Raw genomic sequence first — 9003 nt, 5'->3', positions numbered from 1 at the left:
TTCTTTCCACACGTCTGTAGGTGTGCTAGAGACTGCATTACCCCCACCCCACCCTCTCTCTCTCTCTCTCTCTCTCTCTCTCTCTCTCTCTCTCTCTCTCTCTCTCTCTCTCTCTTTCTCTCTCTCTCTCCTCTTCATCTCTGCCTGATTCCTGCAATTCCCTCCCTGCAGGACTTGGCTGGTTCTCTGACCCCGCGGCTGCATTGCGCCTGGCCAACCTGTTTTTCTTGGACATTCTTGTTGCCTGAGGTAGCCAGGGTGACAGGATGATACTATACTTGCCTCCTGTGTGTGTGTGTGTGTGCGTATGCGTTTGTGTGTGTGTATGTGTGTGTGTGTGTCGTATGTGTGTGTTTAAAACTGTGTGCGTGTATTCATATCTTGTCTACGGTATTTGAGAGGGAACGTGTGCACGTCATCGGAGAGTGTGCATGAGTGCACAGGCGTGTGCATACAGTGTGTTGATACAGTGTGTACATCACTGACAAACTCAATTGCCCAGAGTCCTTTGCGTTCTGTGAGGTCCTCTGCAGCACCTGCGCTTTACAGTAACATAATAGGTTCCATGCTGTTTCACTGATTGTCTACATTTCATGGTTGTCTACATTATATTCTGTCAAAAGTCAGTTTTCTTAATCCATTCTTTGGCCAATATTTTCATATTGTTTTAAAACGTTCATGAAAGACTTCAGGAGGCATGTGGAGGGGAAAAGAAAATCGAAAATAGGTTTAACCACTTATATTAAGCCCCGACTTCAGCATACACTGAATAGAGTATTGAGTTGTCTTTTGAAGATTATTATTATTATTTTTTACATTTCTACATCTTTTTACATTCTTTGCCCAAAATAGGGATGTCAGGGTTAATGTGGACTTAGGCTACAAGATGAGCACTTTGAGACAGAACAGTATATCCAGAGGATATACTTCATGGCTGCTGCATCTAAGCTGGGCCCAAACCTCTGGGATCAGGCCTTGGACGTTGCTGCGGGACTCTATGATCTGCAACAAGGTGCTTTAGGAGTCAGGATGGAGTCGTTATCCTTCCTTCCTCACACATGTGTGCACATTCAGGAAATTAATTTAGCGAGGATGAGCGAGTATTTCACGTCCTCAGGCTGTGAATTATTTGATGGACGGTATTCGGGTAGTGTTTCATTATCACACATACTCAATACTCATAGACACACATGGAAGTAGTGGGTCTGTATAAAAAACAAAGAAATCTGTGTGTGTGTGCGTGTGTGCGTGGGTGCGTGCGTGCGTGCGTGCGTGCGTGTCACAGAGGGTTTTGCTTGTTGACCTTCAGCATCATAAAGCTAAAGCTAAATAATAGCTATCCAGAACTTTTTTGGGTGAATATTTTTGTATTTTTACCAATGGGGATGTTAATCTAACTAGTACATCTGCAATGGTTGGAGGTGGTACGTCTCCCTGCTCTTCTATTGAGATGTTTAGGTTGGAGGTGGTACGTCTCCCTGCTCTTCTATTGAGATGTTTAGGTTGGAGGTGGTACGTCTCCCTGCTCTTCTATTGAGATGTTTAGGTTGGAGGTGGTACGTCTCCCTGCTCTTCTATTGAGATGTTTAGGTTGGAGGTGGTACGTCTCCCTGCTCTTCTATTGAGATGTTTAGGTTGGAGGTGGTACGTCTCCCTGCTCTTCTATTGAGATGTTTAGGTTGGGGGTGGTACGTCTCCCTGCTCTTCTATTGAGATGTTTAGGTTGGAGGTGGTACGTCTCCCTGCTCTTCTATTGAGATGTTTAGGTTGGAGGTGGTACGTCTCCCTGCTCTTCTATTGAGATGTTTAGGAACTCATGGCAGTAACTGGTTGACAAGTGGTTTTGCCTGAAGGTCAAAGGTCAATATTTCCTCTACTCAAGCGGGTTCCCAATGTATCTCACAGTCACACACAGGATATCTGGGTTCGAATCCCATAATACATAAGTCTTATGCAAGTTAACGTTAATAGAATTAATTGAAACTAGAGCGGTGGGCACTGGCCTACTTGGGACGATGCAAGTTGGAAATTCATGCCCCACCCAGTTATTATGTCAGGTTCTTTGTCAGGCATGCCCAAATATGGAGTCTATGCAAATGTCAGAACAACATTGTGATGTCAGAACCATAGAGTATATAAAAAGATAGAGACTGAACTGGCGCGAAGCTCCGCCCCCCCAGCTATTCATGTCAGTGGAAGTTGCTCAGTGGCGTTTTGAAGCACCCGGAAGACTGCCGGAAGTACCGTTTCAGAACGTCTACTTCCGCATTTGACCACCAAATTTTGGTGGTCAAATGCGGAAGTGCAACCGAGCGCTCAATGTTAAAGCCCAGCTGCACGGGGTTTCCCGGTCATGAATACACGGGTCCGCCTGTAGTCCCCCCTCCTACCACTAGGGCCCAGAGCTTCAACGTTGAATAGCCTCACTGGCCCCTTGGTCAGAACAGGCCAGCTCCATATGGAGGTCTAGGGGTGATCAGGTGTGATCAATTGGCTAATTTGGGCCCTGTCCAGAGCCTGGGTGTCTGTGTCCCTTTTTTGCCCATGGAGATTTCTGTATCTGTCTCTCTGTTTCCCTTTATTCCTATATATGGAGATGGAGTTGCATGCCCAAATATGAAGTGTTGTGATGTCAGAACAGGCCAGCTCCATATATGGAGATATAGGGCAGAGGCTTTTGTGCTGGTTCTGGACAACGGTATAGCCGACGGACTCGACACCGGGCACTGCACTCCCTGTGGTGGTGTGGAACGCGTGGGGCAATCGGTTTATAGATAGATAACAACAAACAGTCGATCCTGCACTGTGTGTGTGTGTGCGTGCGCGCATGTGCATGCATTTGTGTAAGAGTGAATTACACTTGACACAATGCACATCAACAATTCTACACTTAAAAAAAAGATTTTGTAATTTTTCTTATTTTTTTAGGTTTTCTGAGCTCAATTGAACCCAAAAAACATGAACTTTTAACATTCAGTTGATTTTCTGTGGTCTGTTTTTTTTTTGCTCAAACAAGTGCTCTGATTCTCCTGTGGAGTGTGATGTAAGCAAATCCCATATATGACAATGGGTTTTGCCTGTTTTCATTGCAGCTCAAAAGGCTTCACAGACACAGAGAAAATCCCAGACCACAGAAACTCCACTGAATGTTCAAAGTCCAGGTTGTTTGGGTGTAATTGAGGTCATACAACCTAAAAGAAAAACGAAAAATAAAAATAAAATAAAATGAATGTCATGAAACCTTTAACAATGTCAGAACACGCAGGCCACACAAATACTAGTATAGCAGCTGGAACCCTGACCTTTAGGGTTGACCAGGTGACCTCTAACAGTTGAACCCTCTCCACATTAAATTCACTAACTACGTTTGGCTTCATCTTACCAGTGACCCTCCGCTAATGAGCAATAACACAGGAAAGGCCCTCCATACAAGCTGTTTGACCCATCTCTGACTCTGTCTGTGGTTCAGGCCTCGGTCAGGCTAATGCAATTATCACAGCACCCGCGCAGCCGCGCACTGCTAACGGCTCAATCTACTTAGATCTATTGTCAGATACAGGCCATGAAGGTCATATGTCATTCTAATGGCTATGGCAACGTCTTAGGCCACATGAATGGGGCCATGTTCAATGGCGTTCAATACAGTTTGTATACCATTTATGGTTTCAAACTATCCATTTTATAGGGTTCTAGCATACACGTACACAACATACATGACAAACCTTACAAAAATGTACCATTTTACGCACGCACGCACGCACGCACGCACGCACGCACGCACGCACGCACGCACGCACGCACGCACGCACGCACTCACGCACGCACGCACGCACGCACGTGCGCACGCACGCACGCACGCACGCACGCACGCACGCACGCACTGCCATATAAACAAACACACATATAAACACATATAAACACACGCAGACACACACTTGCACACGTACATTAATGAACACGTGTATGAACACAAAACACCAGCTGTAATTAAAGATCTCCTATTAGGTAAATGACGGGGTGGTTCATGTTTCCCTGCCTCTCTCTCCAGAGGCCTCTCTGGGGCCCACATGCAGGCAGACATTTCATTATTGTTGCAATTTTATCAGGAGGCATTACTGTAGTCTCTTTAAAGTGAGGGTTACCGAGTTGCTGTACGCTGCATGGACGATTGTCTATATTTGGGTCGGAACGTATGTTTGTTCGTGTGTGTGTGTGTGTGTGTGTGTGTGTGTGTGTGTGTGTGTGTGTGCGTGTGCGTGTGCGTGTGTGCATGTGTGCGTGTGCGTGTGCATGCGTGCGTGCGTGCGTGCGTGTGTCAGTGAAGTATTGCAGTGACTGTACGTGCCTGTTAGTGTTCCCCCCCTGCATTCTGTCCTGTGTTTCACCCTCATTAAAGACAGTCTGTCTAATGGCTCTATAGTGTATGTACAGTACTCTACATGCGCTATAGGATTACAGATCTGAACTCACGTTTATCCCCCCCTCTCTTACCTTTTGAAGTCCACCGTTGCTTTATCAACAGACCGACAGATGTAAATGTGAAGAAAATGTGTAGAGACATGCCAGAGACATTTACTGCATGTGCACAGACAGCAATACACAAGCTCACATGCATGCACATACACACACACATGTACAGATGCATACACACAGTAGAGGCACAGACTGAAACACAAGGACAGACACACATAAAACACATAAAACATGCAAGCATGGCCACACACGTGCACGCCGCCGCACGCACGCACGCACGCACGCACGCACGCACGCACGCACGCACGCACGCACGCACGCACGCACACGTTTTTAAAGTCCGGTGTCTCTCTTCAGTCTTAACCACATGAACCCGAGGGTCCCTATTCTCTACATGTCATAATAGGTTAACATTGGCCAAAAATAGCTAAGCCTGTAAATCATCCATTTAGTGTAGAGAGTGGAGAAAAGGGGGGACAATGTGGGCCCATGGGGGGCATCTATCAAAGCAGTATTATAGGGTTTAAGGCCATAGTAATGTGACACCAGATTGAAGCTTAAAGCCATCAGAGATGAGGCTGCTGTTATCTTTTCCTGTCATCAGCACTCTGATGTGAAGGTCCCTAAATGTCTGCCCTCTGGGGGAGCAACAGATGAGGAGAGAGGGCTGGGCTACAGTATGTGCACACATATGCTCCTTCATACAAATAGTAAATGGCCTTGATATATGGCCTTGGTATAGTACCTGTAATGCATGCATTACATTCACACACACACATTGGCACATCAACGGTGGAGGCAGCCATGCAACCCCACGCACGCACACACGCACACGCACACACACACAGTTTAACAATTTATTTATGTCCATACTAGTAAAGCACTTTGGGAAAAGGTACTATATCAATACAGGGACACAAATATTTTAGGTTCAGTTAAGGTTACATTCACAAACTCAGCACTCCATGGGCATAAGTAGTGGCGGGCGGCTCCGCCATATATGGCAGCAGAGCACAATACTTTCTGCCTTTCTGCCTCGTCTTTTGGCATCCCAAGTTGTTGAAGCTCTCTTTGTAGTTTGTAGACCCGCCGGGTCCATTGCCTCTCTTCCCAGTACGCTGTTCACGGGGGGGTAGCGTCGGCTGTTGGTAGATTCCACCGGTGTAGTGCCTTCTCTAATGCAAGCTACATAGTCCACAGAAGTCGCAAATGCATTCACTGCACCAGGCTACTACAATGACGATGGTAGTTACAACGGGGCACGCACGCACGCACACACATACATAAACCGGTGGTAATATATCTCAGCTCCTCTTGTAATCCTACTTGTGTAAGTGACACACTATCACATCCTCTAAATTAATATAGACTCTTAACGTGTATGTTTCTGGACGTCTACTGTATGTGGAAGGTAGTTTAGTCTGTCCCCAATGAAGCCTAGTTTACCGTTCGCTGTAAACATACTCAACTTTATTAGAGTGTACCTCCCACATAGCTGGTGTGTTAGTTTACACAGACCGGGAAATTAAATGACACCATAACATAAATGTTTATAGACGGGAAAAACAAAACAAAAAAGCATATCCCAACCAGCCAGCCTGGAAGAGAGTATCCATCTCTGGAAAAGAGACTGGCGGGACTGGTGGTCGTGATGGAGGGGGCTCGTTTACAATTTGATTTGTTCTGCAATTTCCATGATTGGGTTTGTATTGGAAAGATGTCGGCATATAATGTTTTCACTCGTGTTTATTAAGATTTATTGTATTCTCCCCCCGTGGGCAGAGCTACTGATAGATAAATAGAAAGGTAATGTAATAAACCCACTGAGCTAAAGTCTTCCATCTGGGATCTTAACATTTGTACCTAAACAGGAGGCAGTGCCTCAGGCCAGTGGCATGAGAGATTGGTGTGTCAGTGACTTCATGTTTATTTGGAGTTGAATTCTGCATGCAAGACTTATTTTATTTAACCATGATGGCCCTGCAGGGTTTTGGGTTGGTAATGTAGGTAAGTGGGGTGGGTGACAGTGGTTTTGGGGGGCAGAGGTTTGCATGGATTGCGGGTGTCGACATACGTGAACTTGTGGGAATTTTGCCTTTGCCTTTGAAGGTTCTCTGAGACACTCTGTAAAGGAGTGTGCCCCTACAGTCTAGTAAGTGCACCTTCTGGAAAATAAGTACAGACATAATGCCGTATGAAAACAAAGTAACGATTATTTTTTCTGATGATTGGTGTGAATTTCCCACCTTGGTTCCCCTCAGTGGTGTAACACACTGTTGTCAAAGTCACCAACAAGGCCATGACGAAACTGTCCCCGAGGCAGTTTGGGATCACTCAGGAAGCATGACTAAATGGGTGGAGGGCTCTGGGGGCTTACTGACACTATTTCGGGTTAATGGAGCTGAGCCGTGCAATCAACAGGGATATGCTATGTTGTGTCTATCTCTGTTTGGGTTTGTACAGTTAACTGTAATCTCACCCACCATGGAAGTCAGGCAGTGAGCATGTAATTGTAAGGCATGCGTACAAGCACAACAAGAAAGTGTGTTGTTGCCTTGCTGGTAGGTGTAATGATACTGTACTTTTTTTTTTTTTTTTTTATACAGCTACTACTACTACTGCTGCTATTGCTGCTGTTAATTGCTAATCAAAATATAAAAGTTAACTTAGTATTACTTTGTATAATATGGGTGGTGGAGTTATTTTGTCGATGTTTGAAATAGCAATATCTCCTGAATATATATTTGGAAGTAGCTGGCAGTACTCCTGTAGTTGGTCAGAGCCAATGGAGTAACCGTTCAATACAAAGGTCTCATGCAAAGAGACTAATTAGCCCTAAATGGGAATTGCTCGGGAATGTACTGTAAGGGATTAAAGGGGAGAAATCACAGCTTTGAAAGCTGGTCGAGCACGACATTGTCGTAGCTGAGCTCCATAGGGCAAGCCACGGTGAACACTGAATGTTTCATAGTGTGTGTGGAAAGCAGCAGCTCTGTCTCAGAGCAGATCGCTCGGAGAATGTGCTGTAAACACTGAGGTGATAGAACACATTCTCTGAGGCACTATCCTTTCCCATTTACACAGCTTTCACTTCAATGTTTCATAAGCTAAAATGTGACAAATCACATCCGACCAGTTTATTTTTCTTTGATTTGGTTGAAAACATTTTTCAGTCGTATATGAAATAATTGGAAGAAGATTTTCTCTGAATACACTGACGCTAACTCTGCCCCTTGCTTTGTCTGGTCCACTAGCTGTCTCCCTGATACTTAATTCCATTTCAATTAGTTGATCTTATCTTCACTCTTGTGATCTCCAGAAGACCCTCGGCCTGGCTCTGACAGGCTGGCTGGGTGGTGCTGTGTGACAATTCAGTTGAAGTATTCCTTAGGTAAGCCGACGGGCCCGGGAGAACAAGGACGCGACACAGAGACGCTATCACGCTACAAGTTCACAAAGTTTATTACGCAGACAGGGAATACATATAGTGCTGGATAAATGACGTGACAATAAGATATGAGACATAGAAACGTGACATGATAGGAACAAGGCTGACCTCACTGGTGACATCTAACAGATGCATATCGTATCAACTATCAATAAAGAACACGCAAGCTGTAATATCACGTATCAAGTACATAAACAAACACTGTATCTACAAGTTCAAGTACATAGACTTCATTAGATGTACATGAACAAATCATAACATTCACTGTGACTCCTTCTTGCAGACGGACCAGTCAATACTCGTGATCAGAAATGACTCCTATGTACTGTAGGCCTATGTGTACAGTACATTTTCACACGCACGTACGCACGCAAGCAAGCACAATAGTTTGTTGTATGTCATAATATTTACACTTCCTTTCTGCAGGCGGGAGGCTGCAGAAATGAGTGATTAACACTCAAATAAAAACACACAAACAAACAATCACACACCCACATGCACATAAGAGCACGTCGGTGCAGGCCCAGCGCTTCCTTCTCCCTGTGTGACTCTCTCCACGCAGGCATGCTTTGAACATGAAATACAAATTGAAACAATAACCAACATAGTGAGGCATTCTGAGCCCCGCTGCTTCTTTGAGCTGCGCAGCGGTCGGAGACTCCCACAAACTCGTTAGAGACAAAATACAGTCCTGTGGTGTCCCAAGGGGAACGGGGGGGGACAGGGGGTTAGGACAAGACAGATTCCATGCTTTCCATCTCTCTGTCTCTCTGTTTTCATTGGGTAAACCGCTGAAATGCCCAAACTTAAAATACCCAAACACACACACACACGCGCGCGCGCACACGCACATGCGTGCGCACACACACACACACACACACACACACACACACACACACACACACACACACACACACACACACACACACACACACACACACACACACACACACACACACACACACACACACACACACAAAGATGCCTGCCTGCATCCAAACTGGCAGAATTCCTGGGGGCTGCAGACACAGATGCTCCGTCCCGAAATGTTTTAACCCGCGCACATTCCAGGAAGTGAGAGA

The sequence above is a fragment of the Electrona antarctica genome (genome assembly GCF_951216825.1).
Source record: "Electrona antarctica genome assembly, chromosome: 8".
NCBI lineage: Eukaryota > Metazoa > Chordata > Actinopteri > Myctophiformes > Myctophidae > Electrona > Electrona antarctica.
This window is presented reverse-complemented; position numbering follows the sequence as displayed.